This window comes from Sardina pilchardus, chromosome 16 (genome assembly GCF_963854185.1).
Source record: "Sardina pilchardus chromosome 16, fSarPil1.1, whole genome shotgun sequence".
Lineage (NCBI taxonomy): Eukaryota > Metazoa > Chordata > Actinopteri > Clupeiformes > Clupeidae > Sardina > Sardina pilchardus.
The window spans coordinates 10684756-10701187 of record NC_085009.1 but is presented as its reverse complement, the minus strand read 5'-3'; the positions used below and the strand labels follow the sequence as shown (position 1 = coordinate 10701187).

At 39.3% G+C, this 16432-nt stretch overlaps 2 long non-coding RNA genes across 2 annotated transcripts; one reads left to right on the top strand and one right to left on the bottom strand.

Moving 5' to 3' along the window:
- Positions 1-780: 780 nt before the first annotated feature.
- On the bottom strand, positions 781-3281 carry LOC134060561 (uncharacterized). Its single transcript, XR_009935195.1, has 3 exons — positions 3219-3281; positions 1131-1166; positions 781-865 (listed from the first exon to the last, which is right to left on the bottom strand). It is a non-coding gene; the product is annotated as an uncharacterized LOC134060561 (long non-coding RNA).
- Positions 3282-10046: 6765 nt separating this feature from the next.
- Positions 10047-11098, top strand: LOC134060559 (uncharacterized). The gene is made up of 2 exons (XR_009935193.1): positions 10047-10285; positions 10799-11098. It is a non-coding gene; the product is annotated as an uncharacterized LOC134060559 (long non-coding RNA).
- Positions 11099-16432: the final 5334 nt, after the last annotated feature.

The following is a 16432-nucleotide window of genomic DNA, read 5'->3' as shown; positions in this document are numbered from 1 at the left end:
TGCACTTTCAAAGAAAAACTATATAATCATTACTAAAAATGTACGCTATATTCACATCTTGCACTGATAGAGGCAGCAGTACTACGCTGGGAAGTCTTTGGTCTATTTCTTCTGCTCCCTTCACATGTGTACAGGTACTGGCCAGCTTCATCAGGGAGGTAGATGGTGATGGCTCGACGTCTCTTATTTTGAATGGAATATCCATCTCTGTACCAAAAATACTGATACCAGTCTGTGTGCTCTGCTATATCACACCTCAGAGTGACCTCATCTCCAGGGTAGTGTGGACCCTCAGGAGACTCTACAGTTACTCTAGCTGTGGGCAGAGCTGTGGAGGGAAATGTACACAAATTAATTTACGGGTTGACTTATACTGTGTGAGCTAAGAAACACTGAATGTAAAGGGCCATATCAGAATATCATCATAACTGATGCCTCATGACTTTCAATGAATGATGTTTCTCTACTCAAACACCGACTATTCAAAAATTACAAACGACAGATCAGTTCAAAAAGGTGAAAGCCCAGACACACAGATACACACAAAAGATTCAGTAAAAGCCTGATCTCTGTTCCTGAGCACTTTCCATCAGGCTGTATTTACCTGTGACACTGATAGAGACAGGAGCACTCCACTGAGTATACCTTTGCCAACTTTCATATCCTTGACATCTATACTGGCCAGTATCATTAGGGAGATGAATGATGAGGGTCTTTCTGTCCTGCTCTTCCATAGGATAATCGTCTTTGTACCAGACATACTGATCCCAGACTGTGTCTAAAATATCACACCTTAGAGTGACTGTCTCTCCAGGATAGAGAGGACGCTGGGGAGACACTATAGTTACTGTAGCTATAGGGGCATCTGTGGAGGCAAATGACATGACATTTCAAATTGTGTCACGGCAAAAAGTGTCAGATGAGACACATGGAATTGAATGCACAACTATCACCAATATGTCCTTTAAATGAATGTGCAAAAGCGCAAATCTCATGAAAGTATACATCGTAATTTTACAGCACCTGTTGATCTACTATGGGACAATCATTTTATTGTGTGTAATTCTCAACCAATTAGTCTAAACAAAGGTGAAATAATTGGGGGGCACATAAACTGATCTGAATCTTACCTGCAGCATATCCAGAGTAGGAACACAAGATCAACACTAGAACACAAAGACACAAAGATCCAAGTTCCTCAGAGTTCTTGACACAGTTTTCATTAAGATTCTGACACTCAACGATGATGTTATTTGAGATTGTTTATGAGAAATCATGGTTTGTCTGGTATCACACTCAAGAGTACACTCAAGGCCCGCGCCCACCGTACACATATGTGGTGCAACGCGACAAGAAAAAAAATATATATAGAACGTTGTTTTTAACAGAGCAAAGCCCACTAAAAAAGTCTGCTGTGCAGCAGCCGCTCAGGGTTAAACTTACTGTCCTGCGCGTCAAGTCCACACCACTGAACGCTGTATCCAGTGGGCGCACATGGGGAAGTGAAAGTAAATATAGTGCAGGATAAACATTCTTCATTAGGCCTATCTCCACTCACTATGACCGCCACCACGGCCACTTTCACTAAAGTGTTTAACCATCATTGCCTTTAAACATGCATACAGACACATTCATTCTCTCTGCACAGACATAATAGTTGAGTAGTTTTCAATTTAACCACTTTTGCAATAATAATAACATTCACAGACTATTCACAAGACTCAAAATAGCATTACAATTCAGTGGTGATATGGAGAGGCTCCCTACAAAATCTAAACTTTGCAGTGTACTGAAAAATGTGATTAAGGACTTGAATGTATGAGTACATTACCCTAACTCATCTACAATTGCAATTAGGTAGGTTCTTTCCCTTGCAATGCTTCACAGATCTGGCTGAATGTGATGCATGTTTGCAATGTGCAGCATCACATCCAGCCAGATCTGCACATAGCTAACCGAATGAGCCTGATGACAAGAGGTCAAGATGGCAGAGACCGGAAGGCAAGTTATAGACCGGTTTCAGCCCCCTAACAACCGTCGTCAAGAACGAACTCAGAGGACAAGCGAACTCAGAGCCGCACGGACACGCACGGACAGCACAAAGCAAGCGTGCTGAACTTAGTTGATGAAACCAACTGATCATACGGGTCTAGTGACCACTTTTTATCAGGTAGGCTAAAGTAAACACTATTCTAGGCTATAACTAATGGCTAATAGTGTTCTCATTTTAATCTAAACCAGTCCGATACTATGCTCTACTGGGACGGGGAGCACTGTGCACACCGGACCTCACACCCCCCTTCTAAAAAAAAAAATAATAAAAAAACAGACTTGCATGCACGACCATCATAGCACCCACACTCATAAGGCGGTCAACCAAACAGCTGAGTGTGTAGGCCAGCAGACACGACCAATTCAAAATAATGTGACACGACATAAACAAGCAATCATGCCACAGCGGGCTATTGTAAAGTCCTCCTTATCTTACCTTAAACCTGAAGCGTCTGTGTTAGCACTTGTGGTGGATGCGCTAGCATCATTGCTATCAGCCTCAGTATTGTGCCCGAACATTAATCCAGAAATCGTAGGCTTATTTGCGATTTTTTGTATTATCTACCTTACGTTTCGTGTGTGTTCTTTGTTTGTGTGTGGCCACCAGATTTGTATTTGGTATTGTATTATTTGATGAGGATTCATTAATAGACCACTGAGGCCAATTTCTCATGACCAACACTTTTCTAGATGTCATCACGAACTCATGTTTACACTCTACAAGACTCAGGTCCGAACTAATGAGGACGCCACCAACAGGCAAGGAGTGTTTATTACAACTAACTACAATTTAGGCCTACATCTCTTCTTACAGTAAGATAGAGTTCTATCCTATCACTTAGGTTAGGTCCTATGTTCACTGACTTTGCAAAACGTATCATTTATTGTAGCCTACTAAATAAAACATTCTTACTTCTTTGTTTTAACCTTAGATACATGTGACTTTGCAATATTTCTTTTTTTTCTATCACCTCAAATTCACAACTTGAACAATGCTTTACAGTCACAGAAGTTACATAAACTTTTTTTTTCCACAATAAACTCAAGTTCATAACGTGCACTTACAGCAGAATCAGCACATGAGAGATGGGAAATTCCAAAACACACACACACACACACACACACACACACTCACACACAAACACACACACACAGGCAAAACTCACCGAGCAGCAGCAGGCCCAGAGGACAGGGCTCCATGCTGTGTGCTGTCCAGTTTCTGATCAACTGAGATGGTAGAGTGTGATAAGAGAGGAAGAGACTCAAAAGAGACGCAAAAGACAAACCACCTCCTTCCTCTCCGACAGAGAACAGGGGAGGGTGGTGGTAAAGCAGACGAGAGAGAGAGAAAGTAGCAAAGAGGTTTTGTGTGTCAGGAAGCATGAGAGAGTGTGTGGTTGCCTATGGTGGTGAGGGTAAACAGAGAGAGATAGTAAAATTCATTTATTTGATCATTCATCCATTCGTTTGCTCATTCATTTAGTTTTTATTGTTTTCTATTTAGACAGATCGATTGGTTAGATAGTATATGAGCAGCAAAACATATTGGACCACCTTGTTGTCCTGACTGTCTAAAGGCCCATCTATTTCTTCTGCATTAGCCAATCAGAACAAAAAAACAGCTGCAAATGTGAATAAGATGTATCTGAGAGTTATTAGGGATGATTTCACAAGCGTCAAGAGGTATCTTTCTTAATGATTATTTTCAGATCTTTTGGTATATTAAGAAGGAAAGAGATAAGGAAAATGTGTATTCTGGTGTGGTGCTGATAGTTTTTCAGTGTAATGTCACGTGTCATAAGCTGTACAAGTCGTCTTCTGTGAATGAGGAAGCAGAAACAACCGACCTTATGAGACCTGCCGCGTTCAGCCCAAAGCCACAAGGTTTTTAAAATAGCTCTTGGGTCCTGAATTGGGTATAAACTTCTACTTCATGGGTATCTTCTACTTCACAAGTTTCTTGTCTTTGTGACTCAGCTAACTTTCAAAAAGTTTAAGATAAAGGCATAACAAACTACATGTATTGCAAAGCGGTACCAAATATGACCGCACATTCCTGCACATTCTCTCCGCAAAAATAAATCCCGCTTGTCAATGTGTTTCCATCTTCTATTGAATCCCCTACATGCCTGGAGCAAGAGTCATCATCAAACTCGATTGGCAACTGAACCGTGTGTGTGTGTGTGTGTGAGTGTGTGTGTGTGTGTGTGTGTGTGTGTGTGTGTTAGTCATTATATCATATAAGTTTAGTCAGTTTAGGTTTTTTCGCATGCACAAATTCCCATCAAAGATTCCCGGGACACTGAAAGAACGGGGTGCACGAAACTTGTTGGGCATGTAGCCCCAAAAGGGTAGCATGGAACCATTGTTTTTCATTTTGATCCATCGCCCTATGTTCCGTGGGCCCATACAAAGCGGAGAACATAGGTACACTCCCTTCCCAACCCTTTCAGGGTTTTTTTTTCTTTTTACATCAATGAAGTCTAATATCACACTTATGTCCTTATAAAGTTCCAGCTTCATTGTTATTGTTACTGCCATTTGTACTGCCTTGTTGCCATGTATCCAGTAATAACCAACTATACTCATGTGTGCCAATAAAACCACTGCTGTACTTATAAATCTGACTTGGAACCACATCCCTTACTGGAGGTAGTCTCCTATCCGTTCGTCTCTCTATAACTGACTAAGATTCGAAAGTGTTTTTTTATCAGTGACACCCAGCTTGAGTGATTGTATAGTGTACAGTATTGTAATGCACATCTGACGTGTACCTAGAAATAAAAACTGGCATATTGCCATGTCCACAGTGTGTATGTGTGTGTGTGTGTGTGTGTGTGTGTGTGTTATTATATGGATGCCATGGATGCCTCTATACCTGTACTTTTATATGACAAATTTACATAACGTTTTACTTTCGAGTCCTTGTTGCCAGGTCATGGGTAAATTGAATAGGGGTGAATCCGTGTAATGTGGGACACTTATGCCTCAGCATGTTTAATTTCTGTTCTCACAAAATGTATTTCTGCGCTCTTACTGTAAGTTGACCAAAGATGTCGGGACTGAAATTAGAACCCTTAACAGCACAAACGCTAATTTTTACGGCACAAACGTAGCACAAACGAATAGCAGTGTTTTTGGTAACACTTTACAATAAGGGTACATGAATTCTCATGAACTAATGCATGAATTAATGCATGAATTACGCATTAGTTAATCCATTAATATATCATGAATCATTATGACATGAATTCAGTGATTGTCATTAATGAATTAATACATAAATAACTCATCATCTTAAGCATTAAGTATGGTTGGCACATCATCATGAATCATGATTAATTAAGTATGATCATGATGACTTTGTCAGACAAAATTTTGGACATCACAGTCATGGAGAAAAAAGAAAAGTAATTATACATGAATTCATGTTAACTAAATGTCATGAATTATTAATTCATTAACTCATGCATTAATTATACATGAAAATCTCATTAATAAACATGAATTAATAGTATGTCATTAATGACATCAGGTATGGACAACAAATTCATCTTGAGCATTAGGTACAGTGGGTAAATCATTATGAATAATGATCAATTACACATGATCATGGTGATTTCTAGGTTTTTGAAATGTGCTCCAAGGAGTAAGTAAACTATAGCCTACATTAACTCATCATGAACTAATTAAGACCATTTTCAGAGAATATCGAAGAATCCACATTGTTCAAATATAGGCATGTCCTCATTAGCTAAGCATTATCTTTTCATTAGTTAATCATGTCTGTGGCCCCTCAGATAAAGTGATGAACAGGTGGTGCTTTAAATGCATGAAGTTTGAAGTCATGCAAAAATGGTCAATTTACATTAATTAATGATGAATTACTCATGAGTTCATCATGTTTGTGGCCCCTCACCTAAAGTGGTAAATGGACCCTTCTTTATCACTGACGAAAGAAGTGGATTCTTCGATATTCTCTGAAAATGGTCTTAACTAGTTCATGATGAGTTAATGTATAGTTTACTTACCCCTTGGAGCACATTTCAAAAACCTAGAAATCACCATGATCATGTGTAATTGATCATTATTCATAATGATTTACCCACTGTACCTAATGCTCAAGATGAATTTGTTGTCCATACCTTATGTCATTAATGACATACTATTAATTCATGTTTATTAATGAGATTTTCATGTATAATTAAAGAGTCACTTCACCCCATAACTCCACCCACTTCACATTTCTGAAAACGGCTTTCAAAATGGGCGAGACGTTCTGAAATTTGGAGAGAGAGTGCAGCACTGCTGCAACCAATCAACCATGGTGATTTCGTGTCAATCTGGGAATGAGTGCTGCAGACATGGCTTATCACAGGTAGGCTAATCAGGGCAGCAGGTGTTGGGGCGTTTCAGTCCTAATTTGTAACGACCCGGTGACGTAGTGTCGGACTAGAAGTGCAGGACAACGTCAGCATTCCAATAGTACTTTGGACCAACATGCCATGGCATGTTTTCAAACGGTAGTATGCGCGAGAGAGCAATATCTCCCATACAAAATCAGACGAAATGTTACTTTTGTCGAGAAACACGATTTTTGTCAATATTAACCCTGGTAATAGTGCAGTTCACCACTTATGAGTATTTTCAATCAATCAACAGCTCAAAAAAACTATTTTAGGGTGCAGTGACCCTTTAATGCATGAGTTAATGAATTAACAATTCATGACATTTAGTTAACATGAATTCATGTGTAATTACTTTTCTTTTTTTCTCCATGACTGTGATGTCCAAAATTTTGTCTGACAAAAAGTCATCATGATCATACTTAATTAATCATGATTCATGATGATGTGCAAACCGTACTTAATGCTTAAGATGATGAGTTATTAATGACAATCAGTGAATTCATGTTAAGTCATAATGATTCATGATATATTAATGGATTAACTAATGCGTAATTCATGCATTAAGTCATGCATTAGTTCATGAGAATTCATGTACCCTTATTGTAAAGTGTTACCGTGTTTTTAAACATATTTAATAACATGGGGGGCCAGCTTCACACAGGTTGTTAGATGTTCACAGTGCTATATCAGTATAATGGATGTTGACAGTGCTATGCTATATGTTATGTTTTGTAAGGTTGTTACAGTACAATTGCATAGTGTTTTCACCATGGTTGATCAACTCAAGCAAGCTCACTCCTCTCTAGGCTCTCAATTACACACACACACATAGGCTACTTTTCTCTCTCAGTCGCATAAACGATATAGCAATCAAGTTTAAGCAAACAATCATCACTTGTTTTTCTATGATTATCTGTTAAAAATGAACTTTCTCCCACATTTGTAAGGATGTTGTATTATTTAAGGCAGCCTTTGAATAAGAGTTGACTATGACCGTCACCAGCACTATTTACCTGATGAGCTCAAATGGGTAAGAGTACAGAACCGGGTCCGTGCTCTCTTTGAAAGCAAAGCATTGTGGGGAGAGTTTCTTTTGTGTTTGAATTGTTCACCTCATAGCAAACGAGCAGACCCTTTTATTGATTTATTAATTTACTTGAAGTTGTGCATTTTGATGACCATTTATATGCATATGCAATTAAAGTGACAAAAGAATGCAAAATTGCTCACTTAAAATAATTACTTGCTTTTAAGCCACATAAAGGTAGGGTAGAAGATCCTGGAAAACGATTCCAGCAAAGCTGCATTTTGAAAATACACAGGTCAAAAGTCCCAACCCCTTTCTTCAGACTTCCCCCCGAAGCCACGCCTCCAGAGTTCAGGAACGTGCAATGCTTGTTCACGAGCGGGAGGGAGGAGCAGATTGCAGTTTGATAGATGCATCAGAATCCAATCATCGTTAACAGTCGGTTCAGTATGATTGGATAGTGTTTTTCCTGGACTGTTCGTTCTAGAGGCCACTAAAACTTTTCATTTTTGTGTCAAAACTTTTCATTGCTTGCAATGGGGATGTGAGGAGTATTTCCATCAATATGTTAAAAAAAATGCTCCAGAGAGCATGCTCCAAACATCTCCTACCCCACCTTTGATATTGTCAAAGACTTCTCAAATAAACTGTATATTAACCTTAGATTCAAGATAATTTGTCTCTTTATGTCTCCAGATATGATTCAAAGATGTTTTATTCAAATTAATTGTATTTTTAAATACAAGTATATATAATTGCACTGTTGTATGTTGTACTGATGTATGTAGTATAATTGCACTGCTGCATGTTGTATGCAACAATGTATGTTGGTGTTGAAGGAGATCATAACAAACTAATGATCAGAATCAATCAGCTTTATTGGCCAGGGGGGTATTCCATCAACCTAGTGCCCTATATGTGGAGAGTACCGCCAACTGTGTTTGGAATGTTCAGAGCAGTTCTGCCAAGGATTGGTTCAGAGGTGGTCACGTGTTTTATGGACGCCATTTTTACTACCAAAAGTACTTTTGACTAGAATGCTTTCTAATGCTTTCAGATGGCAGTGTTTGAGTATCGTTGGCATTAAGTCTTAATTTATCTTCACCATAAAGCGACCCATTTTCTCACTGGAAACTTTTCTGATAACGTTAACATTATAACGTTTACGTCATAAGCATTTTTAGTGATAAGACTTGTTAAGACATTTGAAGCACGGATTTTGTTTCTAACTACCCGGAGAGATGCCACTTCTGGAGGAGCAGCGAATACATCATACATCGTTCGTCTTAACCTTGTCTAAAAGGAAAACGGTTGGAACAACTCTGGTAAATAAGGTTTTTGATCTCATACTGTTATCATTTATGGTCTTAATTTCCTTGCATTTTTGCGTTTTTGAAGCACTAAAGTGGCTATTAAGACAAGCAGCCAGTAGGCTACGTAGTGTTGTGTCGTGTGTGTTTACTAATAGTGCTACAGCTGCTTAGCAGGTAACATAGCGATCTGTAATCATTGATAAACTTGTTAGTTTTGCATTTTCTTTCTTGTCGAGCAAAATAAGACAACGTCTTGTTTGCCTATTTTAAGAATGTCCTCCTGCTTGACTGAAATAGCTGGTCGGATAATTGCAGTTTGCAAGTTAGCTAGTCTTTCTATCAACGTTGTTAGAAACTTTACAGTATTGTCCAAATAAATCTGTTGAAATACACAGCATAGTTTGAAGATATGGTTTGCTAGCTATCTGTCAAACTTGGTAGGTGGTGTGCTAATCACGAATTATTAAGTGGTGTCAATACAGACTTCAGCTCTACACTGGTTGTGTAGGCTATACTTAATAATAATAATAATAATAAATTTTATTTGTATTGCACTTTACATTTTGGACAATCTCAAAGTGCTACAAAATTATAATGCAAATGGATAACAGATAAAGACAGATTAAAAAAAATTAAAAAAATAATGCAATTTAAAATAGATTAAATAAATACATACACATACACGCACACACACACACACACACACACACACACACACATACGTGTATATAAATATACACACACACAAACGCACACATATAGTACAACACACACACACACACACACACACACATCAACAAAATACATTTAACAGAAAGCTTTTTTAAAAAGATGGGTTTTCAAAGTTTTTTTTTTAAAGTTTTCAATGTCTGTGGGGCCCTCAGGTGGTCAGGGAGGGCGTTCCACAGCCTGGGAGCAGCAGCAGAGAAAGCTCTATCACCCATCCTGTGGAGCTTGGTTCTGGGGATTTGGAGGGTGTTAATGTTCGTTGACCGCAGGGGGCGTGAGGAGGTCTGGGGGGTGAGGAGTTCCTGTAGGTAGAGGGGAGCATGTCCATATATGCACTGGTGGGTGAGGAGTGAGATCTTATACTCTATTCTGAAATGAACCAATCTTCAATCTGTCAGCCCTCTAGTGAGTGTGCCATGCTTTATTGAATCATGGTTTAAGGTGATGAATTATGTCTGTATTATATCATAGTAAATAATATGCTCCCTCTTTGTCTTTTTCGTTATTTTAGATGAAGGTAGAGAAGAGTCAGTGGCTGGTGAAGTAAGAGGGATACAGCTGTCTGCTGATTCAAGGTCCCTGCCCCGTCGCCTCAACATCCTCAAGATCCTGTAGGCTACTGCTGCTGCTCCTTGCTTCAGCACCTTTCCCCTGATGCCTGACACCCCTCATCACCAAATCAGCCCAGTCAACATGGACCCAACATGGACCCAAGTCTCCACCACAGTGTGCACAATACACTATACACAGACAGGGTATGTGATCGGTGTCAATATTGCATGCAGACAAATTGAAATTCCTTCCAAAGAACAAGTGCTTTCCTCAGCTGGATCAATTTAAGTCAAGATAAACAACAGCTTCCTTTCTTCATCGTGTTCTACCATTAACATTATTATGTTTATATTTTTGGTTAATTAAGGCACTTAGTTGCAGTTTCTCAGGTACACTTTGCTATGATGTCATTAGTAAAATTATTAGGAGGATGTAGCGTGTGTGGTGTTAAATGGTACTGCCTTGTATTATCCAAGTCTGAGGCTGAGAGAGGAGATTCACGGTCTGCTCCCTTTGTGTCCCATGTTTTGTGGGTGTGTGTGAGAGAGTGTGCGACAGATAAATGAGTGTGGTGTAGAAGCATACACATTTAATGACAACCTGTGCACATTTCAGATTTTTTAGAAGAGCAGTCCTTACTACAGTGGTAGAAATAGTGGTATTTTTTATGTACATCTACCCATTTAATGACAAGAGTTTCATTATTTTACATGCAGGACGAGAACAAAGGTACAATTGGTCTGAGGGGAGGACACCGCAGACAGCTGATCAACTCCATGTCATCTAATCAGGCCATGTAAAGGACCATGAAGGGATGGACTTGGTGGAGGACAACAATGTGACACCTGAAAAGAGCACATGGAGATCTCTCATCCTCATCCCTCATGCTTATATTGCATTTCATATAGGCCTAGATTCTGATGGTCTTGTAAATGTTTGTTACACAAGTCAGAAATTGTTGTCTTTGATTATTTAATTTGATTATAATAAATGGAAATATATTTTATTGAAAAATATTTTTGAAAACCTAGCAAGTTTGTGTGTTTTAGTATCAGAATGAGCTTGTATTGGCCAAGTATATCTACAAGGAATTTGACTGGCATTAGCTGTTGGAACAATTAGACATACAGTAGTATGCAGTCAGAAGATGCATACTAGAGCACCACAATATACATAAGGCACCTACCAATAGATTGAGTCCAAAATGTATTGCAAGAGAAGTGCAAGAAGCATGTGATTTAGTCTGTAAAAGTTGAACTTATGGCCAAGGTGGTGGTGTCCAATTACAAAAACAGTTCAGGAGAGTGATGGCAGTGGGAAAAATGTGATTATTGTCTGGCAGGTTTTGTGCATAGGGGTAAGTTATTATTTAACGGAAAAGTTTGAGGTCAAACTAATGGTGACCTCCATGTAGTTTTGTAATAATAATAACTTTATATAATAATAGCCTAACTTTATGATAATAATATATATTTTTTTAAAATAACATTTTTAAAAAAATGTTCAATTAAAACTATTTTCTTTTACTGTCCCAGAGTCTATTGAAACAACATACTTATTGATAAAAAAAGAAAATAAATAGCATATTTTAGTCTTGCCTCATGCACGGTCGAAATACATTATGTCCGAATCTGGAGGTCAGACGTCAAATCTAACAGTGATTCAAAGAGTTGCTGCAACATGTAGGGATCGCTGGCTTAAGTAAGGTAAGATGTTATTCATTGTGCCCTAAATAGGCTTATTTCACCAAAATGAAGCTTTCAGCTTTCTCTTACTGCCTTATTTCAAGGTGTTTCCTCAGACTAATATCTAACTGTAAGAAATTGGATAAACAAAGTTCGCCTCGTAGGCGTTTTCAGAGCTAGCTGGCTCCGACTAGGCAACGTTTATTACTATTTATCTGGTCTTTGCTATTTTTTTCAAAATGTATAATGCAGCATATTTGCAACAGCATTAACATCTTAATGGATAGTGATGCACATTATAACATTTATAGGCTTGTTTATGACGATGTTAAGCTATTTGTTTCAACATGTCATATTCGCCCTATTGACCATCATTGAGACGAACGTCACTTCCGGTAGTAAAGATGGCGCCCATGATTTGAGTTGGCGATACTCTCCACATATAGGGCACTACATCAACCTAGCTTAAGGCTAAACCTGGCTCATTTCTATAAGCCTCGCTAATTTTAGAGAGATTTCGGTTCCATTACTCCCGCTAACAGGAATCTCTGCTGAATTGCTGGGGTAACATATGCTTCTGAACTAACCTGGTCGGTGGCAGGCTAACTGCCGAGCTAAATTAATCTGTGTTGCAAAAAAAACACCAGTCGGAAAACGAGTCCCAAACCGTTGGTTCCGTCAACCTGTGCTTTCGTCACCTGTAGCCTACAACTTAAAAAATAGAAGGAGAAACTTTTTTCCGAGCATTGATTAAGGCTACCTATTCGCTAGTTTCAAAGAATTTCTGAAAATTATGCAACTTACATTGTTTGAACTTGATCTGTGTGTGGTACAAGGAATCTTGCGGCTCTGCACAACGTATGTCTTTCGTGGTGTCATGCGCAGCGTGACAGGATATCAATTTAGATATGTTTTGCGTGTTCTCGGGTTCGGTTCCCATGCGATGAATTTACATGGGCTATGTTAACACATTAAAGGGATAATCCGGAGTGAAATGCACTTTAGATCAATTTTTCGGACTATAGACCGGTTTCAGCCCCCTACCAACCGTCGTCAAGAACGAACTCAGAGGACAAGCGAACTCAGAGCCGCACGGTCACGCACGGTCCGTGCGGCACGGACAGCACAAAGCAAGCGTGCTGAACTTAGTTGATGAAACTCATCGACTGATCATACGGGTCTAGTGACCACTTTTTATCAGGTAGGCTAAAGTAAACACTATTCTAGGCTATAACTAATGGCTAATAGTGTTCTCATTTTAATCTAAACCAGTCCGATCATATGCTCTACTGGGACGGGGAGCACTGCACACCGGACCCCACCCCCCTTCTAAAAAAAAAAAAAAAAAAAACCCAGACTTGCATGCACGACCATCATAGCACCCACACTCATAAAGCGGTCAACCAAACAGCTGAGTGTGTAGGCCAGCAGAAACGACCAATTCAAAATAATGTGACACGACATAAACAAGCAATCATGCCACAGCGGGCTATTGTAAAGTCCTCCTTATCTTACCTTAAACCTGAAGCGTCTGTGTTAGCACTTGTGGTGGATGCGCTAGCATCATTGCTATCAGCCTCAGTATCTGCCCGAACATTAATCCAGAAATCGTAGGCTTATTTGCGATTTTTTGTATTATCTACCTTACGTTTCGTTTGTGTTCTTTGTTTGTGTGTGGCCACCAGATTTGTATTTGGTATTGTATTATTTGATGAGGATTCATTAATAGACCACTGAGGCCAATTTCTCATGACCAACACTTTTCTAGATGTCATCACGAACTCATGTTTACTCTCTAATATACAAGACTCAGGTCCGAACTAATGAGGACGCCACCAACAGGCAAGGAGTGTTTATTACAACTAACTACAATTTAGGCCTACATCTCTTCTTACAGTAAGATAGAGTTCTATCCTATCACTTAGGTTAGGTCCTATGTTCACTGACTTTGCAAAACGTATAATTTCTTGTAGCCTACTAAATAAAACATTCTTACTTCCTTGTTTTAACCTTACAAATACATGTGACTTTGCAATATTTCTTTTTTTTCTATCACCTCAAATTCACAACTTAAACAATGCTTTACTGTCACAGAAGTTGCAACGTTTTTTTCCACAATAAACTCAAGTTCATAACGTGCACTTACAGCAGAATCAGCACAAATTGGGACGTATAACATTTGTTGTGTACAGAAAGATAGCATAGAAAGACACCGTAGACTGCAGCAAAGAGTCGACAAACGGGTCAGGAGTGAAAGTGCTTTGCTATTGGAGATGCACACTCGTGTGAATGTCTGTACGGGAGATGTTGCTGTTACAGGGGTTTCTTGTCAGACTGAAATGACAATGAAACATTGTGAACAGATACAAAACGAAGTGAATGGGTTGCATGAGGAACTGAGTAAAAACTGAACATAGCTGGATTTATTGGAAATTATGAGAAAACTCTTCACTTCACTGGCCTTCCCAACTGGCAGTTACCGTTTTCCCTGTATGAATACCTCAAAGGGCACCTTGAAACAAGAGTTCCGTCTTCATCAGCTTTGCATGCATTCCAAAAACGTATTCTCACTATCATGCAAATTAAACTTCATCTTTATGGAAAAGACTTGGCCTATAGATTTGAGAGGGATCAGTAAAGCAACTGTATCAAGAACTTTTAATCATGTTTTACATGTCATGTGCTTGCCTCAAACCCTTGATCATGTGGGCAGAGAGAGATGATTTCATGAAAACAATGCCAATGGACTTTCGAAAACACTCTCCAAACTGTGTGGTGTGATCATTGACTGCTTTAAAATTTTCTTGGAACGAGCCACACATCCACTAGCCAGGGCCCAAACTCATCATACAAACATCAATCAGGTGCCCTTTGAGGTATTCAAATGTTATACGTCCCCAATTTGTACTGATTCTGCTGTAAGTGCACGTTATGAACTTGAGTTTATTGTGAAAAAAAAAAAAGTTTATGTAACTTCTGTGACTGTAAAGCATTAATTGTTCAAGTTGAGAATTTGAGGTGATAGAAAAAAAATAAATATTGCAAAGTCACATGTACTGTATCTGTAAGGTTAAAACAAGGAAGTAAGAATGTTTTATTTAGTAGGCTACAAGAAATGATACGTTTTGCAAAGTCAGTGAACATAGGACCTAACCTAAGTGATAGGATAGAACTCTATCTTACTGTAAGAAGAGATGTGGGCCTAAATTGTAGTTAGTTGTAATAAACACTCCTTGCCTGTTGGTGGCGTCCTCATTAGTTCGGACCTGAGTCTTGTATATTAGAGTGTAAACATGAGTTCGTGATGACATCTAGAAAAGTGTTGGTCATGAGAAATTGGCCTCAGTGGTCTATTAATGAATCCTCGTCAAATAATACAATACCAAATACAAATCTGGTGGCCACACACAAACAAAGAACACAAACGAAACGTAAGGTAGATAATACAAAAAATCGCAAATAAGCCTACGATTTCTGGATTAATGTTCGGGCAGATACTGAGGCTGATAGCAATGATGCTAGCGCATCCACCACAAGTGCTAACACAGACGCTTCAGGTTTAAGGTAAGATAAGGAGGACTTTACAATAGCCCGCTGTGGCATGATTGCTTGTTTATGTCGTGTCACATTATTTTGAATTGGTCGTGTCTGCTGGCCTACACACTCAGCTGTTTGGTTGACCGCTTTATGAGTGTGGGTGCTATGATGGTCGTGCATGCAAGTCTGTTTTTTGAAAAAAAAAATTAGAAGGGGGGTGGGGTCCGGTGTGCACAGTGCTCCCCGTACCAGTAGAGCATATCGGACTGGTTTAGATTAAAATGAGAACACTATTAGCCATTAGTTATAGCCTAGAATAGTGTTTACTTTAGCCTACCTGATAAAAAGTGGTCACTAGACCCGTATGATCGGTCGATGATAAGTTTCATCAACTAAGTTCAGCACGCTTGCTTTGTGCTGTCCGTGCGTGTCCGTGCGGCTCTGAGTTCGCTTGTCCTCTGAGTTCGTTCTTGACGACGGTTGTTAGGGGGCTGAAACCGGTCTATTGGGAGTACATACGTTGAGTTGACACCAAAATCATGTCATTCGGATGTATTTTGAGAAAGATCGAGTTCACCGTTTTTAGCCAAAACTCGTTAGCCTGGAAGTGACCGGGGCAGGTCCTTTCGCCACTAGCCTACAAAACGCTATTTTTATACCTCTTCTACTGTTCCAAACAACGCTACACTTACGTGGTAGTGAGTAGAGGGTCCCTAAAGCCAAACAGAAGTATCCCCACGTCTTTATGTGGTCGGATAGAGAGTCCAGAATGAATTTAATCGAGTCAGTACCTTCCGGAAATGTCGCTGTGGCAGCTGCGCAACGCTTCAACAACACTTTACTAACATTTCCGGAAAGGTACTGACTCGATTAAATTCATTCTGGACTCTCTATCCGACCACATAAAGACGTGAGGATACTTCGGTTTGGCTTTAGGGACCCTTTACTCACTACCACGTAAGTGTAGCGTTGTTTGGAACAGTAGAAGAGGTATAAAAATAGCGTTTTGTAGTGGCGAAAGGACCTGCCCCGGTCACTTCCAGGCTAACGAGTTTTGGCTAAAAACGGTGAACTCGAACTTTCTCAAAATACATCCGAATGACATGATTTTGGTGTCAACTCAACGTA